The sequence below is a fragment of the Phalangium opilio genome, unplaced genomic scaffold (assembly GCF_054372755.1).
Source record: "Phalangium opilio isolate 3A_F unplaced genomic scaffold, DU_Popi_V2 ptg000090l_1, whole genome shotgun sequence".
In the NCBI taxonomy this organism is placed as follows: Eukaryota; Metazoa; Arthropoda; class Arachnida; order Opiliones; family Phalangiidae; genus Phalangium; species Phalangium opilio.
Genome location: NW_028324195.1, coordinates 4,597,964 through 4,613,454, shown reverse-complemented (window position 1 = coordinate 4,613,454; position 15,491 = coordinate 4,597,964). Strand labels below are relative to the sequence as shown.

The window sequence follows — 15,491 nt, the reverse complement described above, 5'->3', positions numbered from 1 at the left end:
TTCCTTGAAAATGAAGCTATAGTACAACACCAAAATACCTCCCGTATCTCTTTGCCACATAAAGCCACTCACTTGTTGCCATACTAGAAAAGCCTTTCCTGAGTATGAGATACAAGTTATTAAAATGAAACAAATCGTTGTCAGAAGTGGGGTTCGAACCCACGCCCTCATACGTGGATCAGAGCTTAAATCTGACGCCTTAGACCACTCGGCCATCCTGACATCCTTGTAAACGTTTTCCTTGAAAATGAAGCTATAGTACAACACCAAAATACCTCCCGTATCTCTATGCAACATAAAGCCACTCACTTGTTGCCATACTAGAAAAGCCTTTCCTGAGTATGAGATACAAGTTATTAAAATGAAACAAATCGTTGTCAGAAGTGGGGTTCGAACCCACGCCCTCTTACGAGGATCAGAGCTTAAATCTGACGCCTAAGACCACTCGGCCATCCTGACACGCTTGTAAACGTTTTCCTTGAAAATGAAGCTATAGTACAACACCAAAATACCTCCCGTATCTCTTAGCCACATAAAGCCACTCACTTGTTGCCATACTAGAAAAGCCTTTCCTGAGTATGAGATACAAGTTATTAAAATGAAACAAATCGTTGTCAGAAGTGGGGTTCGAACCCACGCTTTCATACGAGGATCAGAGCTTAAATCTTACGCCTTAGACCACTCGGCCACCCTGACACGATTTTAAACGTTTTCCTTGAAAATGAAGCTATAGTACAACACGAAAATACCTCTAGTATCTCTATGCCACATAAAGCCACTCACTTGTTGCCATTCTAGAGAAGCCTCTCCTGAGTATGAGATAAAAGTTATTAAAATGAAACAAATCGTTGTCAGAAGTGGGGTTCGAAACCACGCCCTCATACGAGGATCAGAGCTTAAATCTGACGCCTTAGACCACTCGGCCATCCTGACACGCTTTTAAACGTTTTCCTTGAAAATGAAGCTATAGTACAACACCAAAATACCTCTCGTATCTCTATGCCACATAAACCCACTCACTTGTTGCCATACTAGAAAAGCCTTTCCTGAGTATGAGATACAAGTTATTAAAATGAAACAAATCGTTGTCAGAAGTGTGGTTCGAACCCACGCCCTCATACGAGGATCAGAGCTTAAATCTGACGCCTAAGACCACTCGGCCATCCTGACACGCTTTTAAACGATTTCCTTGAAAATGAAGCTATAGTACAACACCAAAATACCTCCAGTATCTCTATGCCACATAAAGCCACTCACTTGTTGCCATACTAGAAAAGCCTTTCCTGAGTATGAGATACAAGTTATTAAAATGAAACAAATCGTTGTCAGAAGTGGGGTTCGAATCCACGCCCTCATACGAGGATCAGAGCTTAAATCTGACGCCTTAGACCACTCGGCCATCCTGACACGCTTGTAAACGTTTTCCTTGAAAATGAAGCTATAGTACAACACCAAAATACCTCCCGTATCTCTTTGCCACATAAAGCCACTCACTTGTTGCCATACTAGAAAAGCCTTTCCTGAGTATGAGATACAAGTTATTAAAATGAAACAAATCGTTGTCAGAAGTGGGGTTCGAACCCACGCTTTCATACGAGGATCAGAGCTTAAATCTTACGCCTTAGACCACTCGGCCACCCTGACACGATTTTAAACGTTTTCCTTGAAAATGAAGCTATAGTACAACACGAAAATACCTCTAGTATCTCTATGCCACATAAAGCCACTCACTTGTTGCCATTCTAGAGAAGCCTCTCCTGAGTATGAGATAAAAGTTATTAAAATGAAACAAATCGTTGTCAGAAGTGGGGTTCGAAACCACGCCCTCATACGAGGATCAGAGCTTAAATCTGACGCCTTAGACCACTCGGCCATCCTGACACGCTTTTAGACGTTTTCCTTGAAAATGAAGCTATAGTACAACACCAAAATACCTCTCGTATCTCTATGCCACATAAACCCACTCACTTGTTGCCATACTAGAAAAGCCTTTCCTGAGTATGAGATACAAGTTGTTAAAATGAAACAAATCGTTGTCAGAAGTGGGGTTCGAACCCACGCCCTCATACGAGGATCAGAGCTTAAATCTGACGCCTAAGACCACTCGGCCATCCTGACTCGCTTTTAAACGATTTCCTTGAAAATGAAGCTATAGTACAACACCAAAATACCTCCAGTATCTCTATGCCACATAAAGCCACTCACTTGTTGCCATACTAGAAAAGCCTTTCCTGAGTATGAGATACAAGTTATTAAAATGAAACAAATCGTTGTCAGAAGTGGGGTTCGAACCCACGCCCTCATACGAGGAACAGAGCTTAAATCTGACGCCTAAGACCACTCGGCCATCCTGACACGCTTTAAAACGATTTCCTTGAAAATGAAGCTATAGTACAACACCAAAATACCTCCCGTATCTCTATGCCACATAAAGCCACTCACTTGTTGCCATACTAGAAAAGCCTTTCCTGAGTATGAGATACAAGTTATTAAAATGAAACAAATCGTTGTCAGAAGTGGGGTTCGAACCCACGCCCTCATACGAGGATCAGAGCTTAAATCTGACGCCTTAGACCACTCGGCCATCCTGACACGCTTTTAAACGTTTTCCTTGAAAATGAAACTATAGTACAACACCAAAATACCTCCCGTATCTCTATGCCACATAAAGCCACTCACTTGTTGCCATACTAGAAAAGCCTTTCCTGAGTATGAGATACAAGTTATTAAAATGAAACAAATCGTTGTCAGAAGTGGGGTTCGAACCGACGCTTTCATACGAGGATCAGAGCTTAAATCTTACGCCTTAGACCACTCGGCCACCCTGACACGATTTTAAACGTTTTCCTTGAAAATGAAGCTATAGTACAACACGAAAATACCTCTAGTATCTCTATGCCACATAAAGCCACTCACTTGTTGCCATTCTAGAGAAGCCTCTCCTGAGTATGAGATAAAAGTTATTAAAATGAAACAAATCGTTGTCAGAAGTGGGGTTTGAAACCACGCCCTCATACGAGGATCAGAGCTTAAATCTGACGCCTTAGACCACTCGGCCATCCTGACACGCTTTTAAACGTTTTCCTTGAAAATGAAGCTATAGTACAACACCAAAATACCTCTCGTATCTCTATGCCACATAAACCCACTCACTTGTTGCCATACTAGAAAAGCCTTTCCTGAGTATGAGATACAAGTTATTAAAATGAAACAAATCGTTGTCAGAAGTGGGGTTCGAACCCACGCCCTCATACGAGGATCAGAGCTTAAATCTGACGCCTAAGACCACTCGGCCATCCTGACACGCTTTTAAACGATTTCCTTGAAAATGAAGCTATAGTACAACACCAAAATACCTCCAGTATCTCTATGCCACATAAAGCCACTCACTTGTTGCCATACTAGAAAAGCCTTTCCTGAGTATGAGATACAAGTTATTAAAATGAAACAAATCGTTGTCAGAAGTGGGGTTCGAACCCACGCCCTCATACGAGGATCAGAGCTTAAATCTGACGCCTTAGACCACTCGGCCATCCTGACACGCTTGTAAACGTTTTCCTTGAAAATGAAGCTATAGTACAACACCAAAATACCTCCCGTATCTCTTTGCCACATAAAGCCACTCACTTGTTGCCATACTAGAAAAGCCTTTCCTGAGTATGAGATACAAGTTATTAAAATGAAACAAATCGTTGTCAGAAGTGGGGTTCGAACCCACGCCCTCATACGAGGATCAGAGCTTAAATCTGACGCCTTAGACCACTCGGCCATCCTGACATCCTTGTAAACGTTTTCCTTGAAAATGAAGCTATAGTACAACACCAAAATACCTCCCGTATCTCTATGCAACATAAAGCCACTCACTTGTTGCCATACTAGAAAAGCCTTTCCTGAGTATGAGATACAAGTTATTAAAATGAAACAAATCGTTGTCAGAAGTGGGGTTCGAACCCACGCCCTCTTACGAGGATCAGAGCTTAAATCTGACGCCTAAGACCACTCGGCCATCCTGACACGCTTGTAAACGTTTTCCTTGAAAATGAAGCTATAGTACAACACCAAAATACCTCCCGTATCTCTTAGCCACATAAAGCCACTCACTTGTTGCCATACTAGAAAAGCCTTTCCTGAGTATGAGATACAAGTTATTAAAATGAAACAAATCGTTGTCAGAAGTGGGGTTCGAACCCACGCTTTCATACGAGGATCAGAGCTTAAATCTTACGCCTTAGACCACTCGGCCACCCTGACACGATTTTAAACGTTTTCCTTGAAAATGAAGCTATAGTACAACACGAAAATACCTCTAGTATCTCTATGCCACATAAAGCCACTCACTTGTTGCCATTCTAGAGAAGCCTCTCCTGAGTATGAGATAAAAGTTATTAAAATGAAACAAATCGTTGTCAGAAGTGGGGTTCGAAACCACGCCCTCATACGAGGATCAGAGCTTAAATCTGACGCCTTAGACCACTCGGCCATCCTGACACGCTTTTAAACGTTTTCCTTGAAAATGAAGCTATAGTACAACACCAAAATACCTCTCGTATCTCTATGCCACATAAACCCACTCACTTGTTGCCATACTAGAAAAGCCTTTCCTGAGTATGAGATACAAGTTATTAAAATGAAACAAATCGTTGTCAGAAGTGTGGTTCGAACCCACGCCCTCATACGAGGATCAGAGCTTAAATCTGACGCCTAAGACCACTCGGCCATCCTGACACGCTTTTAAACGATTTCCTTGAAAATGAAGCTATAGTACAACACCAAAATACCTCCAGTATCTCTATGCCACATAAAGCCACTCACTTGTTGCCATACTAGAAAAGCCTTTCCTGAGTATGAGATACAAGTTATTAAAATGAAACAAATCGTTGTCAGAAGTGGGGTTCGAATCCACGCCCTCATACGAGGATCAGAGCTTAAATCTGACGCCTTAGACCACTCGGCCATCCTGACACGCTTGTAAACGTTTTCCTTGAAAATGAAGCTATAGTACAACACCAAAATACCTCCCGTATCTCTTTGCCACATAAAGCCACTCACTTGTTGCCATACTAGAAAAGCCTTTCCTGAGTATGAGATACAAGTTATTAAAATGAAACAAATCGTTGTCAGAAGTGGGGTTCGAACCCACGCTTTCATACGAGGATCAGAGCTTAAATCTTACGCCTTAGACCACTCGGCCACCCTGACACGATTTTAAACGTTTTCCTTGAAAATGAAGCTATAGTACAACACGAAAATACCTCTAGTATCTCTATGCCACATAAAGCCACTCACTTGTTGCCATTCTAGAGAAGCCTCTCCTGAGTATGAGATAAAAGTTATTAAAATGAAACAAATCGTTGTCAGAAGTGGGGTTCGAAACCACGCCCTCATACGAGGATCAGAGCTTAAATCTGACGCCTTAGACCACTCGGCCATCCTGACACGCTTTTAGACGTTTTCCTTGAAAATGAAGCTATAGTACAACACCAAAATACCTCTCGTATCTCTATGCCACATAAACCCACTCACTTGTTGCCATACTAGAAAAGCCTTTCCTGAGTATGAGATACAAGTTGTTAAAATGAAACAAATCGTTGTCAGAAGTGGGGTTCGAACCCACGCCCTCATACGAGGATCAGAGCTTAAATCTGACGCCTAAGACCACTCGGCCATCCTGACTCGCTTTTAAACGATTTCCTTGAAAATGAAGCTATAGTACAACACCAAAATACCTCCAGTATCTCTATGCCACATAAAGCCACTCACTTGTTGCCATACTAGAAAAGCCTTTCCTGAGTATGAGATACAAGTTATTAAAATGAAACAAATCGTTGTCAGAAGTGGGGTTCGAACCCACGCCCTCATACGAGGATCAGAGCTTAAATCTGACGCCTTAGACCACTCGGCCATCCTGACACCCTTGTAAACGTTTTCCTTGAAAATGAAGCTATAGTACAACACCAAAATACCTCCCGTATCTCTATGCCACATAAAGCCACTCACTTGTTGCCATACTAGAAAAGCCTTTCCTGAGTATGAGATACAAGTTATTAAAATGAAACAAATCGTTGTCAGAAGTGGGGTTCGAACCCACGCTTTCATACGAGGATCAGAGCTTAAATCTTACGCCTTAGACCACTCGGCCACCCTGACACGATTTTAAACGTTTTCCTTGAAAATGAAGCTATAGTACAACACGAAAATACCTCTAGTATCTCTATGCCACATAAAGCCACTCACTTGTTGCCATTCTAGAGAAGCCTCTCCTGAGTATGAGATAAAAGTTATTAAAATGAAACAAATCGTTGTCAGAAGTGGGGTTCGAAACCACGCCCTCATACGAGGATCAGAGCTTAAATCTGACGCCTTAGATCACTAGGCCATCCTGACACGCTTTTAGACGTTTTCCTTGAAAACGAAGCTATAGTACAACACCAAAATACCTCTCGTATCTCTATGCCAAATAAACCCACTCACTTGTTGCCATACTAGAAAAGCCTTTCCTGAGTATGAGATTCAAGTTATTAAAATGAAACAAATCGTTGTCAGAAGTGGGGTTCGAACCCACGCCCTCATACGAGGATCAGAGCTTAAGTCTGACGCCTAAGCCCACTCGGCCATCCTGACACGCTTTTAAACGATTTCCTTGAAAATGAAGCTATAGTACAACACCAAAATACCTCCCGTATCTCTATGCCACATAAAGCCACTCACTTGTTGCCATACTAGAAAAGCCTTTCCTGAGTATGAGATACAAGTTATTAAAATGAAACAAATCGTTGTCAGAAGTGGGGTTCGAACCCACGCCCTCATACGAGGATCAGAGCTTAAATCTGACGCCTTAGACCACTCGGCCATCCTGACACGCTTTTAAACGTTTTCCTTGAAAATGAAGCTATAGTACAACACCAAAATACCTCCCGTATCTCTATGCCACATAAAGCCACTCACTTGTTGCCATACTAGAAAAGCCTTTCCTGAGTATGAGATACAAGTTATTAAAATGAAACAAATCGTTGTCAGAAGTGGGGTTCGAACCCACGCTTTCATACGAGGATCAGAGCTTAAATCTTACGCCTTAGACCACTCGGCCACCCTGACACGATTTTAAACGTTTTCCTTGAAAATGAAGCTATAGTACAACACGAAAATACCTCTAGTATCTCTATGCCACATAAAGCCACTCACTTGTTGCCATACTAGAAAAGCCTTTCCTGAGTATGAGATACAAGTTATTAAAATGAAACAAATCGTTGTCAGAAGTGGGGTTCGAACCCACGCCCTCATACGAGGATGAGAGCTCAAATCTGACGCCTTAGACCACTCGGCCATCCTGACACGCTTTTAAACGTTTTCCTTGAAAATGAAGCTATAGTACAACACCATCTTACCTCCCGTATCTCTATGCCACACAAAGCCACTCACTTGTTGCCATACTAGAAAAGCCTTTCCTGAGTATGATATACAAGTTATTAAAATGAAACAAATCGTTGTCAGAAGTGGGGTTCAAACCCACACCCTCATACGAGGATCAGAGCTTAAGTCTGACGCCTTAGACCACTCGGCCATCCTGACAAGCTTTTAAACGTTTTCCTTGAAAATAAAGCTATAGTACAACACCAAAATACCTCCCGTATCTCTATGCCACATAAAGCCACTCACTTGTTGCCATGCTAGAAAAGCCTTTCCTGAGTATAAGATACAAGTTATTAAAATGAAACAAATCGTTGTCAGAAGTGGGGTTCGAACCCACGCCCTCATACGAGGATCAGAGCTTAAATCTGACGCCTTAGACCACTCGGCCATCCTGACACGCTTTTAAACGTTTTCCTTGAAAATGAAGCTATAGTACAACACCAAAATACCTCCCGTATCTCTATGCCACACAAAGCCACTCACTTGTTGCCATACTAGAAAAGCCTTTCCTGAGTATGATATACAAGTTATTAAAATGAAACAAATCGTTGTCAGAAGTGGGGTTCAAACCCACACCCTCATACGAGGATGAGAGCTTAAGTCTGACGCCTTAGACCACTCGGCCATCCTGACACGCTTTTAAACGTTTTCCTTGAAAATAAAGCTATAGTACAACACCAAAATACCTCCCGTATCTCTATGCCACATAAAGCCACTCACTTGTTGCCATACTAGAAAAGCCTTTCCTGAGTATGAGATACAAGTTATTAAAATGAAACAAATCGTTGTCAGAAGTGGGGTTCGAACCCACGCCCTCATACGAGGATCAGAGCTTAAATCTGACGCCTTAGACCACTCGGCCATCCTGACACGCTTTTAAACGTTTTCCTTGAAAATGAAACTATAGTACAACACCAAAATACCTCCCGTATCTCTATGCCACATAAAGCCACTCACTTGTTGCCATAGTAGAAAAGCCTTTCCTGAGTATGAGATACAAGTTATTAAAATGAAACAAATCGTTGTCAGAAGTGGGGTTCGAACCGACGCTTTCATACGAGGATCAGAGCTTAAATCTTACGCCTTAGACCACTCGGCCACCCTGACACGATTTTAAACGTTTTCCTTGAAAATGAAGCTATAGTACAACACGAAAATACCTCTAGTATCTCTATGCCACATAAAGCCACTCACTTGTTGCCATTCTAGAGAAGCCTCTCCTGAGTATGAGATAAAAGTTATTAAAATGAAACAAATCGTTGTCAGAAGTGGGGTTCGAAACCACGCCCTCATACGAGGATCAGAGCTTAAATCTGACGCCTTAGACCACTCGGCCATCCTGACACGCTTTTAAACGTTTTCCTTGAAAATGAAGCTATAGTACAACACCAAAATACCTCTCGTATCTCTATGCCACATAAACCCACTCACTTGTTGCCATACTAGAAAAGCCTTTCCTGAGTATGAGATACAAGTTATTAAAATGAAACAAATCGTTGTCAGAAGTGGGGCTCGAACCCACGCCCTCATACGAGGATCAGAGCTTAAATCTGACGCCTAAGACCACTCGGCCATCCTGACACGCTTTTAAACGATTTCCTTGAAAATGAAGCTATAGTACAACACCAAAATACCTCCAGTATCTCTATGCCACATAAAGCCACTCACTTGTTGCCATACTAGAAAAGCCTTTCCTGAGTATGAGATACAAGTTATTAAAATGAAACAAATCGTTGTCAGAAGTGGGGTTCGAACCCACGCCCTCATACGAGGATCAGAGCTTAAATCTGACGCCTTAGACCACTCGGCCATCCTGACACGCTTGTAAACGTTTTCCTTGAAAATGAAGCTATAGAACAACACCAAAATACCTCCCGTATCTCTTTGCCACATAAAGCCACTCACTTGTTGCCATACTAGAAAAGCCTTTCCTGAGTATGAGATACAAGTTATTAAAATGAAACAAATCGTTGTCAGAAGTGGGGTTCGAACCCACGCCCTCATACGAGGATCAGAGCTTAAATCTGACGCCTAAGACCACTCGGCCATCCTGACACGCTTTTAAACGATTTCCTTGAAAATGAAGCTATAGTACAACACCAAAATACCTCCAGTATCTCTATGCCACATAAAGCCACTCACTTGTTGCCATACTAGAAAAGCCTTTCCTGAGTATGAGATACAAGTTATTAAAATGAAACAAATCGTTGTCAGAAGTGGGGTTCGAACCCACGCCCTCATACGAGGATCAGAGCTTAAATCTGACGCCTTAGACCACTCGGCCATCCTGACACGCTTGTAAACGTTTTCCTTGAAAATGAAGCTATAGTACAACACCAAAATACCTCCCGTATCTCTTTGCCACATAAAGCCACTCACTTGTTGCCATACTAGAAAAGCCTTTCCTGAGTATGAGATACAAGTTATTAAAATGAAACAAATCGTTGTCAGAAGTGGGGTTCGAACCCACGCTTTCATACGAGGATCAGAGCTTAAATCTTACGCCTTAGACCACTCGGCCACCCTGACACGATTTTAAACGTTTTCCTTGAAAATGAAGCTATAGTACAACACGAAAATACCTCTAGTATCTCTATGCCACATAAAGCCACTCACTTGTTGCCATACTAGAAAAGCCTTTCCTGAGTATGAGATACAAGTTATTAAAATGAAACAAATCGTTGTCAGAAGTGGGGTTCGAACCCACGCCCTCATACGAGGATGAGAGCTCAAATCTGACGCCTTAGACCACTCGGCCATCCTGACACGCTTTTAAACGTTTTCCTTGAAAATGAAGCTATAGTACAACACCATCTTACCTCCCGTATCTCTATGCCACACAAAGCCACTCACTTGTTGCCATACTAGAAAAGCCTTTCCTGAGTATGATATACAAGTTATTAAAATGAAACAAATCGTTGTCAGAAGTGGGGTTCAAACCCACACCCTCATACGAGGATCAGAGCTTAAGTCTGACGCCTTAGACCACTCGGCCATCCTGACAAGCTTTTAAACGTTTTCCTTGAAAATAAAGCTATAGTACAACACCAAAATACCTCCCGTATCTCTATGCCACATAAAGCCACTCACTTGTTGCCATGCTAGAAAAGCCTTTCCTGAGTATAAGATACAAGTTATTAAAATGAAACAAATCGTTGTCAGAAGTGGGGTTCGAACCCACGCCCTCATACGAGGATCAGAGCTTAAATCTGACGCCTTAGACCACTCGGCCATCCTGACACGCTTTTAAACGTTTTCCTTGAAAATGAAGCTATAGTACAACACCAAAATACCTCCCGTATCTCTATGCCACACAAAGCCACTCACTTGTTGCCATACTAGAAAAGCCTTTCCTGAGTATGATATACAAGTTATTAAAATGAAACAAATCGTTGTCAGAAGTGGGGTTCAAACCCACACCCTCATACGAGGATGAGAGCTTAAGTCTGACGCCTTAGACCACTCGGCCATCCTGACACGCTTTTAAACGTTTTCCTTGAAAATAAAGCTATAGTACAACACCAAAATACCTCCCGTATCTCTATGCCACATAAAGCCACTCACTTGTTGCCATACTAGAAAAGCCTTTCCTGAGTATGAGATACAAGTTATTAAAATGAAACAAATCGTTGTCAGAAGTGGGGTTCGAACCCACGCCCTCATACGAGGATCAGAGCTTAAATCTGACGCCTTAGACCACTCGGCCATCCTGACACGCTTTTAAACGTTTTCCTTGAAAATGAAACTATAGTACAACACCAAAATACCTCCCGTATCTCTATGCCACATAAAGCCACTCACTTGTTGCCATAGTAGAAAAGCCTTTCCTGAGTATGAGATACAAGTTATTAAAATGAAACAAATCGTTGTCAGAAGTGGGGTTCGAACCGACGCTTTCATACGAGGATCAGAGCTTAAATCTTACGCCTTAGACCACTCGGCCACCCTGACACGATTTTAAACGTTTTCCTTGAAAATGAAGCTATAGTACAACACGAAAATACCTCTAGTATCTCTATGCCACATAAAGCCACTCACTTGTTGCCATTCTAGAGAAGCCTCTCCTGAGTATGAGATAAAAGTTATTAAAATGAAACAAATCGTTGTCAGAAGTGGGGTTCGAAACCACGCCCTCATACGAGGATCAGAGCTTAAATCTGACGCCTTAGACCACTCGGCCATCCTGACACGCTTTTAAACGTTTTCCTTGAAAATGAAGCTATAGTACAACACCAAAATACCTCTCGTATCTCTATGCCACATAAACCCACTCACTTGTTGCCATACTAGAAAAGCCTTTCCTGAGTATGAGATACAAGTTATTAAAATGAAACAAATCGTTGTCAGAAGTGGGGCTCGAACCCACGCCCTCATACGAGGATCAGAGCTTAAATCTGACGCCTAAGACCACTCGGCCATCCTGACACGCTTTTAAACGATTTCCTTGAAAATGAAGCTATAGTACAACACCAAAATACCTCCAGTATCTCTATGCCACATAAAGCCACTCACTTGTTGCCATACTAGAAAAGCCTTTCCTGAGTATGAGATACAAGTTATTAAAATGAAACAAATCGTTGTCAGAAGTGGGGTTCGAACCCACGCCCTCATACGAGGATCAGAGCTTAAATCTGACGCCTTAGACCACTCGGCCATCCTGACACGCTTGTAAACGTTTTCCTTGAAAATGAAGCTATAGAACAACACCAAAATACCTCCCGTATCTCTTTGCCACATAAAGCCACTCACTTGTTGCCATACTAGAAAAGCCTTTCCTGAGTATGAGATACAAGTTATTAAAATGAAACAAATCGTTGTCAGAAGTGGGGTTCGAACCCACGCCCTCATACGAGGATCAGAGCTTAAATCTGACGCCTAAGACCACTCGGCCATCCTGACACGCTTTTAAACGATTTCCTTGAAAATGAAGCTATAGTACAACACCAAAATACCTCCAGTATCTCTATGCCACATAAAGCCACTCACTTGTTGCCATACTAGAAAAGCCTTTCCTGAGTATGAGATACAAGTTATTAAAATGAAACAAATCGTTGTCAGAAGTGGGGTTCGAACCGACGCTTTCATACGAGGATCAGAGCTTAAATCTTACGCCTTAGACCACTCGGCCACCCTGACACGATTTTAAACGTTTTCCTTGAAAATGAAGCTATAGTACAACACGAAAATACCTCTAGTATCTCTATGCCACATAAAGCCACTCACTTGTTGCCATTCTAGAGAAGCCTCTCCTGAGTATGAGATAAAAGTTATTAAAATGAAACAAATCGTTGTCAGAAGTGGGGTTCGAAACCACGCCCTCATACGAGGATCAGAGCTTAAATCTGACGCCTTAGACCACTCGGCCATCCTGACACGCTTTTAAACGTTTTCCTTGAAAATGAAGCTATAGTACAACACCAAAATACCTCTCGTATCTCTATGCCACATAAACCCACTCACTTGTTGCCATACTAGAAAAGCCTTTCCTGAGTATGAGATACAAGTTATTAAAATGAAACAAATCGTTGTCAGAAGTGGGGCTCGAACCCACGCCCTCATACGAGGATCAGAGCTTAAATCTGACGCCTAAGACCACTCGGCCATCCTGACACGCTTTTAAACGATTTCCTTGAAAATGAAGCTATAGTACAACACCAAAATACCTCCAGTATCTCTATGCCACATAAAGCCACTCACTTGTTGCCATACTAGAAAAGCCTTTCCTGAGTATGAGATACAAGTTATTAAAATGAAACAAATCGTTGTCAGAAGTGGGGTTCGAACCCACGCCCTCATACGAGGATCAGAGCTTAAATCTGACGCCTTAGACCACTCGGCCATCCTGACACGCTTGTAAACGTTTTCCTTGAAAATGAAGCTATAGAACAACACCAAAATACCTCCCGTATCTCTTTGCCACATAAAGCCACTCACTTGTTGCCATACTAGAAAAGCCTTTCCTGAGTATGAGATACAAGTTATTAAAATGAAACAAATCGTTGTCAGAAGTGGGGTTCGAACCCACGCCCTCATACGAGGATCAGAGCTTAAATCTGACGCCTAAGACCACTCGGCCATCCTGACACGCTTTTAAACGATTTCCTTGAAAATGAAGCTATAGTACAACACCAAAATACCTCCAGTATCTCTATGCCACATAAAGCCACTCACTTGTTGCCATACTAGAAAAGCCTTTCCTGAGTATGAGATACAAGTTATTAAAATGAAACAAATCGTTGTCAGAAGTGGGGTTCGAACCCACGCCCTCATACGAGGATCAGAGCTTAAATCTGACGCCTTAGACCACTCGGCCATCCTGACACGCTTGTAAACGTTTTCCTTGAAAATGAAGCTATAGTACAACACCAAAATACCTCCCGTATCTCTTTGCCACATAAAGCCACTCACTTGTTGCCATACTAGAAAAGCCTTTCCTGAGTATGAGATACAAGTTATTAAAATGAAACAAATCGTTGTCAGAAGTGGGGTTCGAACCCACGCCCTCATACGAGGATCAGAGCTTAAATCTGACGCCTTAGACCACTCGGCCATCCTGACATCCTTGTAAACGTTTTCCTTGAAAATGAAGCTATAGTACAACACCAAAATACCTCCCGTATCTCTATGCAACATAAAGCCACTCACTTGTTGCCATACTAGAAAAGCCTTTCCTGAGTATGAGATACAAGTTATTAAAATGAAACAAATCGTTGTCAGAAGTGGGGTTCGAACCCACGCCCTCTTACGAGGATCAGAGCTTAAATCTGACGCCTTAGACCACTCGGCCATCCTGACACGCTTGTAAACGTTTTCCTTGAAAATGAAGCTATAGTACAACACCAAAATACCTCCCGTATCTCTTTGCCACATAAAGCCACTCACTTGTTGCCATACTAGAAAAGCCTTTCCTGAGTATGAGATACAAGTTATTAAAATGAAACAAATCGTTGTCAGAAGTGGGGTTCGAACCCACGCCCTCATACGAGGAACAGAGCTTAAATCTGACGCCTAAGACCACTCGGCCATCCTGACACGCTTTTAAACGATTTCCTTGAAAATGAAGCTATAGTACAACACCAAAATACCTCCCGTATCTCTATGCCACATAAAGCCACTCACTTGTTGCCATACTAGAAAAGCCTTTCCTGAGTATGAGATACAAGTTATTAAAATGAAACAAATCGTTGTCAGAAGTGGGGTTCGAACCCACGCCCTCATACGAGGATCAGAGCTTAAATCTGACGCCTTAGACCACTCGGCCATCCTGACACGCTTTTAAACGTTTTCCTTGAAAATGAAGCTATAGTACAACACCAAAATACCTCCCGTATCTCTATGCCACATAAAGCCACTCACTTGTTGCCATACTAGAAAAGCCTTTCCTGAGTATGAGATACAAGTTATTAAAATGAAACAAATCGTTGTCAGAAGTGGGGTTCGAACCCACGCCCTCATACGAGGAACAGAGCTTAAATCTGACGCCTAAGACCACTCGGCCATCCTGACACGCTTTAAAACGATTTCCTTGAAAATGAAGCTATAGTACAACACCAAAATACCTCCCGTATCTCTATGCCACATAAAGCCACTCACTTGTTGCCATACTAGAAAAGCCTTTCCTGAGTATGAGATACAAGTTATTAAAATGAAACAAATCGTTGTCAGAAGTGGGGTTCGAACCCACGCCCTCATACGAGGATCAGAGCTTAAATCTGACGCCTTAGACCACTCGGCCATCCTGACACGCTTTTAAACGTTTTCCTTGAAAATGAAACTATAGTACAACACCAAAATACCTCCCGTATCTCTATGCCACATAAAGCCACTCACTTGTTGCCATACTAGAAAAGCCTTTCCTGAGTATGAGATACAAGTTATTAAAATGAAACAAATCGTTGTCAGAAGTGGGGTTCGAACCGACGCTTTCATACGAGGATCAGAGCTTAAATCTTACGCCTTAGACCACTCGGCCACCCTGACACGATTTTAAACGTTTTCCTTGAAAATGAAGCTATAGTACAACACGAAAATACCTCTAGTATCTCTATGCCACATAAAGCCACTCACTTGTTGCCATTCTA

The 15,491-nt window shown here is 42.1% G+C and overlaps 44 non-coding genes across 44 annotated transcripts; all 44 read right to left on the bottom strand.

The window, feature by feature from the left end:
- Positions 1-138: 138 nt before the first annotated feature.
- TRNAL-UAA (transfer RNA leucine (anticodon UAA)) lies at positions 139-222 on the bottom strand. The gene has a single exon. It is a non-coding gene; the product is annotated as a tRNA-Leu (tRNA).
- Positions 223-375: 153 nt separating this feature from the next.
- On the bottom strand, positions 376-459 carry TRNAL-UAA (transfer RNA leucine (anticodon UAA)). Its single transcript has one exon. It is a non-coding gene; the product is annotated as a tRNA-Leu (tRNA).
- A 390-nt stretch (positions 460-849) lies between these two features.
- Positions 850-933, bottom strand: TRNAL-UAA (transfer RNA leucine (anticodon UAA)). Its single transcript has one exon. It is a non-coding gene; the product is annotated as a tRNA-Leu (tRNA).
- A 390-nt stretch (positions 934-1,323) lies between these two features.
- On the bottom strand, positions 1,324-1,407 carry TRNAL-UAA (transfer RNA leucine (anticodon UAA)). The gene has a single exon. It is a non-coding gene; the product is annotated as a tRNA-Leu (tRNA).
- A 390-nt stretch (positions 1,408-1,797) lies between these two features.
- Positions 1,798-1,881, bottom strand: TRNAL-UAA (transfer RNA leucine (anticodon UAA)). The gene has a single exon. It is a non-coding gene; the product is annotated as a tRNA-Leu (tRNA).
- A 153-nt stretch (positions 1,882-2,034) lies between these two features.
- TRNAL-UAA (transfer RNA leucine (anticodon UAA)) lies at positions 2,035-2,118 on the bottom strand. Its single transcript has one exon. It is a non-coding gene; the product is annotated as a tRNA-Leu (tRNA).
- Positions 2,119-2,508: 390 nt separating this feature from the next.
- TRNAL-UAA (transfer RNA leucine (anticodon UAA)) lies at positions 2,509-2,592 on the bottom strand. The gene has a single exon. It is a non-coding gene; the product is annotated as a tRNA-Leu (tRNA).
- A 627-nt stretch (positions 2,593-3,219) lies between these two features.
- Positions 3,220-3,303, bottom strand: TRNAL-UAA (transfer RNA leucine (anticodon UAA)). Its single transcript has one exon. It is a non-coding gene; the product is annotated as a tRNA-Leu (tRNA).
- A 153-nt stretch (positions 3,304-3,456) lies between these two features.
- On the bottom strand, positions 3,457-3,540 carry TRNAL-UAA (transfer RNA leucine (anticodon UAA)). Its single transcript has one exon. It is a non-coding gene; the product is annotated as a tRNA-Leu (tRNA).
- Positions 3,541-3,693: 153 nt separating this feature from the next.
- TRNAL-UAA (transfer RNA leucine (anticodon UAA)) lies at positions 3,694-3,777 on the bottom strand. Its single transcript has one exon. It is a non-coding gene; the product is annotated as a tRNA-Leu (tRNA).
- Positions 3,778-3,930: 153 nt separating this feature from the next.
- Positions 3,931-4,014, bottom strand: TRNAL-UAA (transfer RNA leucine (anticodon UAA)). Its single transcript has one exon. It is a non-coding gene; the product is annotated as a tRNA-Leu (tRNA).
- Positions 4,015-4,404: 390 nt separating this feature from the next.
- Positions 4,405-4,488, bottom strand: TRNAL-UAA (transfer RNA leucine (anticodon UAA)). Its single transcript has one exon. It is a non-coding gene; the product is annotated as a tRNA-Leu (tRNA).
- Positions 4,489-4,878: 390 nt separating this feature from the next.
- On the bottom strand, positions 4,879-4,962 carry TRNAL-UAA (transfer RNA leucine (anticodon UAA)). The gene has a single exon. It is a non-coding gene; the product is annotated as a tRNA-Leu (tRNA).
- Positions 4,963-5,352: 390 nt separating this feature from the next.
- TRNAL-UAA (transfer RNA leucine (anticodon UAA)) lies at positions 5,353-5,436 on the bottom strand. The gene has a single exon. It is a non-coding gene; the product is annotated as a tRNA-Leu (tRNA).
- A 153-nt stretch (positions 5,437-5,589) lies between these two features.
- Positions 5,590-5,673, bottom strand: TRNAL-UAA (transfer RNA leucine (anticodon UAA)). The gene has a single exon. It is a non-coding gene; the product is annotated as a tRNA-Leu (tRNA).
- Positions 5,674-5,826: 153 nt separating this feature from the next.
- Positions 5,827-5,910, bottom strand: TRNAL-UAA (transfer RNA leucine (anticodon UAA)). The gene has a single exon. It is a non-coding gene; the product is annotated as a tRNA-Leu (tRNA).
- A 627-nt stretch (positions 5,911-6,537) lies between these two features.
- On the bottom strand, positions 6,538-6,621 carry TRNAL-UAA (transfer RNA leucine (anticodon UAA)). Its single transcript has one exon. It is a non-coding gene; the product is annotated as a tRNA-Leu (tRNA).
- A 153-nt stretch (positions 6,622-6,774) lies between these two features.
- Positions 6,775-6,858, bottom strand: TRNAL-UAA (transfer RNA leucine (anticodon UAA)). The gene has a single exon. It is a non-coding gene; the product is annotated as a tRNA-Leu (tRNA).
- Positions 6,859-7,248: 390 nt separating this feature from the next.
- On the bottom strand, positions 7,249-7,332 carry TRNAS-UGA (transfer RNA serine (anticodon UGA)). The gene has a single exon. It is a non-coding gene; the product is annotated as a tRNA-Ser (tRNA).
- A 153-nt stretch (positions 7,333-7,485) lies between these two features.
- On the bottom strand, positions 7,486-7,569 carry TRNAL-UAA (transfer RNA leucine (anticodon UAA)). Its single transcript has one exon. It is a non-coding gene; the product is annotated as a tRNA-Leu (tRNA).
- Positions 7,570-7,722: 153 nt separating this feature from the next.
- TRNAL-UAA (transfer RNA leucine (anticodon UAA)) lies at positions 7,723-7,806 on the bottom strand. Its single transcript has one exon. It is a non-coding gene; the product is annotated as a tRNA-Leu (tRNA).
- A 390-nt stretch (positions 7,807-8,196) lies between these two features.
- On the bottom strand, positions 8,197-8,280 carry TRNAL-UAA (transfer RNA leucine (anticodon UAA)). Its single transcript has one exon. It is a non-coding gene; the product is annotated as a tRNA-Leu (tRNA).
- Positions 8,281-8,670: 390 nt separating this feature from the next.
- Positions 8,671-8,754, bottom strand: TRNAL-UAA (transfer RNA leucine (anticodon UAA)). The gene has a single exon. It is a non-coding gene; the product is annotated as a tRNA-Leu (tRNA).
- A 153-nt stretch (positions 8,755-8,907) lies between these two features.
- On the bottom strand, positions 8,908-8,991 carry TRNAL-UAA (transfer RNA leucine (anticodon UAA)). Its single transcript has one exon. It is a non-coding gene; the product is annotated as a tRNA-Leu (tRNA).
- A 153-nt stretch (positions 8,992-9,144) lies between these two features.
- TRNAL-UAA (transfer RNA leucine (anticodon UAA)) lies at positions 9,145-9,228 on the bottom strand. The gene has a single exon. It is a non-coding gene; the product is annotated as a tRNA-Leu (tRNA).
- Positions 9,229-9,381: 153 nt separating this feature from the next.
- Positions 9,382-9,465, bottom strand: TRNAL-UAA (transfer RNA leucine (anticodon UAA)). The gene has a single exon. It is a non-coding gene; the product is annotated as a tRNA-Leu (tRNA).
- Positions 9,466-9,618: 153 nt separating this feature from the next.
- On the bottom strand, positions 9,619-9,702 carry TRNAL-UAA (transfer RNA leucine (anticodon UAA)). Its single transcript has one exon. It is a non-coding gene; the product is annotated as a tRNA-Leu (tRNA).
- A 390-nt stretch (positions 9,703-10,092) lies between these two features.
- Positions 10,093-10,176, bottom strand: TRNAS-UGA (transfer RNA serine (anticodon UGA)). The gene has a single exon. It is a non-coding gene; the product is annotated as a tRNA-Ser (tRNA).
- Positions 10,177-10,329: 153 nt separating this feature from the next.
- On the bottom strand, positions 10,330-10,413 carry TRNAL-UAA (transfer RNA leucine (anticodon UAA)). Its single transcript has one exon. It is a non-coding gene; the product is annotated as a tRNA-Leu (tRNA).
- A 153-nt stretch (positions 10,414-10,566) lies between these two features.
- On the bottom strand, positions 10,567-10,650 carry TRNAL-UAA (transfer RNA leucine (anticodon UAA)). Its single transcript has one exon. It is a non-coding gene; the product is annotated as a tRNA-Leu (tRNA).
- Positions 10,651-11,040: 390 nt separating this feature from the next.
- TRNAL-UAA (transfer RNA leucine (anticodon UAA)) lies at positions 11,041-11,124 on the bottom strand. Its single transcript has one exon. It is a non-coding gene; the product is annotated as a tRNA-Leu (tRNA).
- Positions 11,125-11,514: 390 nt separating this feature from the next.
- On the bottom strand, positions 11,515-11,598 carry TRNAL-UAA (transfer RNA leucine (anticodon UAA)). The gene has a single exon. It is a non-coding gene; the product is annotated as a tRNA-Leu (tRNA).
- Positions 11,599-11,751: 153 nt separating this feature from the next.
- TRNAL-UAA (transfer RNA leucine (anticodon UAA)) lies at positions 11,752-11,835 on the bottom strand. Its single transcript has one exon. It is a non-coding gene; the product is annotated as a tRNA-Leu (tRNA).
- Positions 11,836-11,988: 153 nt separating this feature from the next.
- TRNAL-UAA (transfer RNA leucine (anticodon UAA)) lies at positions 11,989-12,072 on the bottom strand. The gene has a single exon. It is a non-coding gene; the product is annotated as a tRNA-Leu (tRNA).
- Positions 12,073-12,225: 153 nt separating this feature from the next.
- On the bottom strand, positions 12,226-12,309 carry TRNAL-UAA (transfer RNA leucine (anticodon UAA)). Its single transcript has one exon. It is a non-coding gene; the product is annotated as a tRNA-Leu (tRNA).
- Positions 12,310-12,699: 390 nt separating this feature from the next.
- Positions 12,700-12,783, bottom strand: TRNAL-UAA (transfer RNA leucine (anticodon UAA)). The gene has a single exon. It is a non-coding gene; the product is annotated as a tRNA-Leu (tRNA).
- A 153-nt stretch (positions 12,784-12,936) lies between these two features.
- Positions 12,937-13,020, bottom strand: TRNAL-UAA (transfer RNA leucine (anticodon UAA)). The gene has a single exon. It is a non-coding gene; the product is annotated as a tRNA-Leu (tRNA).
- A 153-nt stretch (positions 13,021-13,173) lies between these two features.
- Positions 13,174-13,257, bottom strand: TRNAL-UAA (transfer RNA leucine (anticodon UAA)). Its single transcript has one exon. It is a non-coding gene; the product is annotated as a tRNA-Leu (tRNA).
- Positions 13,258-13,410: 153 nt separating this feature from the next.
- On the bottom strand, positions 13,411-13,494 carry TRNAL-UAA (transfer RNA leucine (anticodon UAA)). Its single transcript has one exon. It is a non-coding gene; the product is annotated as a tRNA-Leu (tRNA).
- Positions 13,495-13,647: 153 nt separating this feature from the next.
- On the bottom strand, positions 13,648-13,731 carry TRNAL-UAA (transfer RNA leucine (anticodon UAA)). Its single transcript has one exon. It is a non-coding gene; the product is annotated as a tRNA-Leu (tRNA).
- A 153-nt stretch (positions 13,732-13,884) lies between these two features.
- TRNAL-UAA (transfer RNA leucine (anticodon UAA)) lies at positions 13,885-13,968 on the bottom strand. Its single transcript has one exon. It is a non-coding gene; the product is annotated as a tRNA-Leu (tRNA).
- Positions 13,969-14,121: 153 nt separating this feature from the next.
- On the bottom strand, positions 14,122-14,205 carry TRNAL-UAA (transfer RNA leucine (anticodon UAA)). Its single transcript has one exon. It is a non-coding gene; the product is annotated as a tRNA-Leu (tRNA).
- A 390-nt stretch (positions 14,206-14,595) lies between these two features.
- Positions 14,596-14,679, bottom strand: TRNAL-UAA (transfer RNA leucine (anticodon UAA)). The gene has a single exon. It is a non-coding gene; the product is annotated as a tRNA-Leu (tRNA).
- Positions 14,680-15,069: 390 nt separating this feature from the next.
- TRNAL-UAA (transfer RNA leucine (anticodon UAA)) lies at positions 15,070-15,153 on the bottom strand. Its single transcript has one exon. It is a non-coding gene; the product is annotated as a tRNA-Leu (tRNA).
- Positions 15,154-15,491: the final 338 nt, after the last annotated feature.